The sequence below is a fragment of the Phaseolus vulgaris genome, chromosome 7 (assembly GCF_051622355.1).
Source record: "Phaseolus vulgaris cultivar YP4 chromosome 7, ASM5162235v1, whole genome shotgun sequence".
In the NCBI taxonomy this organism is placed as follows: Eukaryota; Viridiplantae; Streptophyta; class Magnoliopsida; order Fabales; family Fabaceae; genus Phaseolus; species Phaseolus vulgaris.
The window spans coordinates 21,947,016-21,953,936 of record NC_143504.1 but is presented as its reverse complement, the minus strand read 5'-3'; positions in this window follow the sequence as shown (position 1 = coordinate 21,953,936).

Genomic DNA, 6,921 nt, shown 5'->3' with positions numbered 1-6,921 from the left:
ATATTTTCTCTGATTTTTGGGTGTTCTTGTGACTGACTTGAACGTCGGAGCGCCACCGGCCGCAGAGGCGCCACCGTGTGTTTTCAGGTTCCCTGAGGAAGCTTTTGTGGTGTGGACTTGAAGGGCACGTGGAGTCAAGCTGGTGAGGAGGTTCGTGACAAGGCAACGCTTTGTCACTAAGTCAACCGGCAGGATCATCTGGCGCCCACCGTGGGGCCTTATAAAAGGTGATTCCCAACCATAGTTCGTGTTTGTTGTGGTTTTGGTGTTTTTTGTTTGACTGCTCACTATCGCAGTCGATTCCTGGAGTTTTCACCGTTTGTTTGGAGTTTCTTTGAGTTGCTAAGTTTGCTGAGAAAAGATGAGGACAACACGGTCAAGTTCAATCGCGCCGTCAACAGACGAAGATGCTGTGTCCATGACACAAGTGATGGACATGATGAGGACGTTGAAGGAGAACGTGGCTGCATCGTGTTCTGAACAGGAAAGGATGCATGAGGCGCTGGTGGCCTCGCAAGCTAGGAATGAGAAGCTCAACAGGGTTAACGAAGAGCTGCGCAAAGCCCTGCAGGAGCGGGAGGAGCGTGCGGTCGGGGACAGATCTGCACCTCCATCCCCACCGTGCAGCTTCCCCATGCCATTTTCCCAAGAGATCATGGACTCGGTGGTCCCGACTAACAACGTGGCGGTGAAAGCGTCTTTCACTGGGGTGGAAGACCCTGAGGCCCATCTCACGGTGTTTCATACTCAGATGATGCTCTCGGGGGGGTCGGACACGGTTTATTGTAAGGTGTTCATGAGCACTCTTTGTGGAACAGCGTTGGACTGGTTCGTCAGTATACCTACTGGCCACATTACCACTTTTCAACAGTTTTCAAAGATGTTTGTTGAGCAGTATATAATGAACAAGGCACCACCATTGGTGTCTTACGACTTGTTTGACGTGAGACAGTACCAGGGGGAGTCCCTGAAGGATTTCCTGAATAGATTCGGGGCCCAGATAGTCCGCTTGCCAGGTAAAGACGAAGAGATGTTTGTACACTCCTTCAAAAAGGGTGTGTTACATGGGCCTTTTAGTGAGTCACTTATCACGAGTCACCCCGCCACGTTTGCTGAAATCCGGCGACGTGCTGTGGCCCACATCGCCGCCGAGAGAGAAGTCTCCAAGAAAAGGGGGAACGTGGCCCCAGCCAAACCACCGCGCGCCCAGACGATGGTCCAGCCGCAGAGAGTAATGGAGGCAGCGGCGGGGAAGAGGGACCAGAGGATCGTCATCCTTATGATCCTAAGAAGAGTAACGGGAAGGGGAAGGGGCCAGGGCGGCCCAGAGAGACTAATCGCCCACCAAGGTATGAGTTCGTGATGGGGTTGGCTGATCTGATCGCCATCCCGAATATCGTCGCCAGGCTCAAAGTGCCTGAGAAGACGACAGAGAAGGTTTTGGGTCCAAAACCAGACACGTGGTGTGAGTTCCACAAGAGCTTTGGTCACTCTATCAACTCGTGTTTGGCTTTGGGATACCAACTCGCCGAGTTGGTCAAGTGCGGATTCCTGAAAGATTACTTGCTGGAAAAGAAAGCGGGCCAATCAGCGGGTTCCCAACCAGCGAGCAACGAAGGATAGCAGCACGAGGTGCCCGTCCACGGCGAGATCCACACCATAGCTGGTGGATTTTCAGGTGGAGGGTGCACTGCATCGCAGCGCAAGAAGTACGCGAGGTCGGTGATGTCAGTGGAAGTCTTTGAGGACCACTCACCCGACGTGGACATCACGTTCACCAAAGGAGACCTTAGGGACGTTGTACCTCACGACAACGACCCTATTGTGATCTCACTTGTCACGCCGGGAAGGACAGTCCACCGGGTGCTGGTCGACCAAGGGAGCTCGGCAGATGTAATGTTTTGGCAGACTTTTGAAAAATTACAACTTTCCCCCGATCAGCTGAGGCCATATGGGGGCTGCCTGTACGGTTTCGCCGGCGACCAAGTGGAGGTAAGGGGGTATATTGAGTTGAGGACGACCTTCACAGATGGTTTGGCCTCACGAACAGAGAAGATCTGGTATCCTGTTGTAAACGCTCCGTCGGCGTACAACATACTGTTGGGAAGGCCAACGCTCAACAGAACGGGGGCTATGCCTTCGACAAGGCACATGAAGGTCAAACTACCGTCTATGGAGGGTTTGATCATCACCATTCGCTCTGACCAAAAGGAGGTGAAGAAGTGTTACGAAAACAGCCTCAAAAACAAGAGGTCTATGTGCCACGTAACCAAAACGCCTCCCCCTGGCGCGGAGCCTGCGCAGGAAACCCGGCGGCGAGTTTCGGATACGGTGTTGGAGGTGGCCGCCGGGGGCGATGTGCCTATGGAGGATATAGAGGCGAGGTCCGAGAGCGCCGCTCGGTTGGAGGGAGAAAGAAGCTGCTCGGAGACCGCCAGAGAAATAGGTATCGCGAGGGCGCTGGTCGCCAGTGAAAAGAAGCCTCAGCCAGTGGAGGAATGGCTCGAGAAGGAGATCAACGGTAAGGTGTTTAAGCTGGGGAGAACCTTGGATAGCGAGACGCAAGACCAAATCGCCAAAGTGATTAGTAGACACCTGGATGCATTTGCGTGGGCTGCTTGAGACATGCCGGGAATTGACCCCGATTTCTTGTGCCATCCCTTGGCAATGGATCCCCAAGTCAGGCATATCTGCCAAAGAAGGAGAAAGTTCAACAAGGAGAAAAGGCAGGCGATCAAAGACGAAACGCAAAAACTCCTCGCAGCAGGCCACATCAGAGAGATTCAATATCCAGAATGGCTCCCCAATGTCATTCTGGTCAAGAAGAGTAGTGGAAAGTGGCGGATGTGTGTCGACTTCACAGACCTAAACAAGGCCTGTCCAAAGGATTCTTATCCTTTGCCGAGTATAGACGCCCTGGTAGACAGTGCATCAGGGTGCAAGCTGCTCAGTTTTCTGGATGCCTTCTCGGGGTACAACCAAATCAAAATGCACCCCATGGATGAAGAGAAGACTGCCTTCATGACGGAAAGGTCATGCTACTGCTACAAGGTGATGCCCTTCGGGCTGAAGAATGCGGGAGCCACGTACCAAAGGTTAATGGACAAGGTGCTCGCGCCTATGCTCGGAAGGAATGTGCAAGCATACGTTGACGACATGGTCGTGACGTCCCTGGAGAAAAACAAGCACGTCGCCGATTTGGAAGAGTTGTTCATCACAATAGCCAGGTACAAGCTGAAACTGAACCCTAGGAAGTGTGTTTTTGACGTGGAAGCAGGGAAATTTCTGGGATTTCTCTTGTCGGAGAGGGGAATCGAGGCTAACCCCGAGAAATGTGCCGCCATTTTGGCAATGAGGAGTCCCGCCACTGTGAAGGAGGTGCAGCAGCTCACGGGGCGGATGACCGCCCTGTCCCGATTCGTTTCGGCAAGTGGAGAGAAGGGCCACCCATATTTCCAGTGTTTGAAGAGGAACAACAGGTTCGTCTAGACGAAGGAGTGTGAGGAGGCCTTCATAAGGCTCAAAGAATATTTGGCGAGCCCACCAGTTCTATGCAAACCCCAAGTTGCAATAATTGAGAGGGCAATAAGCGCAGTGCTCCTCCAAGATCAAGATCAGGTCCAAAGGCCCATCTATTTTGTTAGCAAGGTGCTGCAAGGCCCAGAAGTGAGGTACCAGGCCCTAGAAAAGGCAGCGTTAGCGGTTGTATTTTCGGCGAGGAGACTCCGTCATTACTTCCACAGCTTTACGGTGTTGGTAATGACTGATTTGCCAATCCAGAAGGTTATGAAGAAACCAGATGTAGCTGGAAGGATGGTGAAGTGGGCGGTTCAGCTGTCGGAATACGACATCAAATATGAGCCCCGGGGATCGATCAAGGGGCAAATTTTCGCTGATTTCGTGGTCGAACTGTCCTCCGAAATAGCGCAAAACGCCAAGAATGACTTTCGTTGGGTACTCTCGGTGGATGGGTCGTCCAACCAGCTGGGCAGCGGGGCTGGGGTCATTTTGGAAAGACCCAACGACGTGTTGATAGAGCAATCACTGAGGTTTGCTTTCAAACCAAGCAACAATCAAGCAGAGTATGAGGCTTTGATCGCCGAAATTTTGTTGGCAAAGGAAATGGGGGCGAAGGTGCTGATGGCCAAGAGCGATTCGCTGTTGATCACTGGACAAGTGACTGGCGAGTTCCAAGCCAAGGACCCGCAGATGGCAGCATACTTGGAGTACGTGCAAGAGTTAAGGAGATCTTTCGCTTCGTTTGAAGTGGTACAAGTGCCAAGAAAGCATAACGCCCGAGCTGACTTGCTAGCCAAGCTTGCCAGTTCGGGCAAGGGGGGCAGACAGAGGACCGTCATTCAAGAAACTTTGAAGACTCCTCGAGCATTCGTGGAAGACCACCAGGTTCTTCATGTTTGCAGGTTGACGGAAAGAACGGCGAGGAGCCATAGATCCCTAATGCAGGAGACCTTGAGGACACCAAGGGTCAGGGCGCACCCAACGAAAGAAGTGAGCACGACGCAAGTTTGCGCTATCCACGAGCCTGATACATGGATAACGCCGTACCAGCGCTACTTGGCAGATGGCGTGCTCCCAATAGATTCGACAGAAGCTAGAAAGATGAAGAAAAGCTCCAGCAAGTTTACTCTCATTGATGGCGAGCTGTACAGGTTCGGATTTACACACCCTCTTCTTGTATGTGTACACGGAGAGAAGTGCACGAGAATTATGGTTGAGCTCCATGAAAGGATTTGTGGGAGCCACATTGGAGGTCGATCGCTGGCGACACGAACTGTCCGCGCAGGTTATTACTGGCCCACGATGAGGGAAGATTGCAAGAGATATGCCCAACGCTGCAAGCAATGTCAGCAGCACGCCGACTGGCACAAGGCGCCCCCAGAAGAGTTGAGGTCAATCTACAGCCCCTGGCCGTTCCACACGTGGGGAATCGACATTCTGGGGCCCTTCCCATTGGCGATCAGGCAAATGAAGTATTTGGTTGTGGCGATTGAATACTTCACCAAATGGATCGAGGCAGAACCAGTAGCCCAGATCACTGCACACAAAATCCAGAGTTTCGTGTGGAAGAATATTGTGTGCCGTTTTGGTGTTCCCAAGCGTCTAGTATCAGACAATGGGACTCAGTTCACAAGCCACCTGTTGAAGAAGTTGTGTGAGGACATCAGGACGCAACAGGTTTTTGCTTTCGTGGAACACCCGCAAACGAATGGGCAGGTGGAGTCCGCTAACCGGGTTTTGCTGAGAGGATTGAATTGGAGGCTGGAAAAGGCCAATGGGTCTTGGGCTGAGGAAGTTCCCCGTATAGTATGGGCATATCATACCACTAAGCAATCGGGAACCCACGAAACCCCGTTTAACTTAGTGTATGGGTGCGACGCGATGATTCCAGTCGAAATCCAAGAAAGCTCGTCGAGATTCCGGAACTTCGTGGCGGAAGACTCGAACGAAGAAAGAAGAATGAACTTGGATTTGCTGGACGAGGTCAGGGAGTAAGCGCGGGTGAAGGCTGAGGCGGTAAAGAGAAGAGTTGAGCGTAAGTACAACTCCAAGATAAAGCCAAGGCATTTCAGGGATGGTGACTTGGTGATGAGGAAGGCCCACCAGTACGAGATGGAAAACAAGTTGTCACCCAAGTGGACAGGACCGTTCAGAATAACTGAAGCACTCGGGAACGGCGCCTACCGCTTGGAGACGCTGGAGGGAGGGGCGATTCCTCGCACTTGGAACGCCACCCATCTCAAGTTTTATTACAGTTAAGTCTTTGTAAGTAGCGATTAACTCGAACAATTTAAGGTGTATCAGTTTAAACAAATTTTTCAAGGGGGCACTCTTTTTCCCTGAGGAGGGTTTTAACGAGGCCACCCAGTAAAGAAGGTTTTGGAGTTTATCAAAGTTTCCCAGCTGTTAAGTTTGCATGTTGTCTGTTTGCCAAGTTTGTGGGGGGAGACCCTATCGCCCTTGTGTAGTTTTAAAGAAAAACGGCAAATCCGAACTACATGCATCCAATACAAAATTTCTGAAACATAAGTTTTTTAAGCCCTCATCGCCATATGGCGATCGGAGGCACGGGAACAAAGTTTTTTAAGTCCTCATCGTCATATGGCGATCGGAGGCACAAGAATAAAGTTTTTTGAGTCCTCACCGCCTCCTAGCGATCGGAGGCCCAAGTATCAGATTTCCTTCCGGCGAGAAAGAGATTTAAAAGACCTTCTCGCCTTGAGCGAGTGCAAGCGAGAAAGAGATTTAAAAGACCTTCTCGCCTTGAGCGAGTGCAAGCGAGAAAGAGATTTAAAAGACCTCCTCACCTTGAGCGAGTGCAGGCGAGAAAGAGATTTAAAAGACCTCCTCGCCTTGAGCGAGCGTAGGCGAGAACAGATCACAAGACCTCTTTGCGTGAGCAAATCGAGGCAAGTTGAAAGCCCTCAGTGCATCCGGGGGAGGAGGAGATGTAACCCCTGGGCAAGTTGAGGCATCAGAAAAAGACCTTCTCACCCTCGAGTGAGTTTAGGCAAGATTAAACCAAAAAGTCAGGGGTGCTAACGATCTCAAGTATGGGAAAGGAGGGTTGGAGAAGGACTCTTTCCCCCTTGAGAGAGATACCAGTGTTGACCTAGTAAGACCAGTTAAATCGGAGGTGAAGGGTGGTTGGGGAAGGTTCGCAGAGGACACCCCACCACCCAAATCATTGTTCTGAAACTCAGGGAGGTAGAGAAGGATCCGAAAGGCGGCTCTACCCCAAGATGAGGGAACAATGGTGTAAGTTTTCTCAAGGTAAAGGCTCGGGGAAGGCAAAGAGCGATTCGAAAGACGGCTCTCCCCCCAGGTGAGCAAAAATGAAATCAGAAGGTGGTCCCGTAAGGGACGCTTTCAGTTAAAGGGAAGATGACGTCGCCAAAAGCC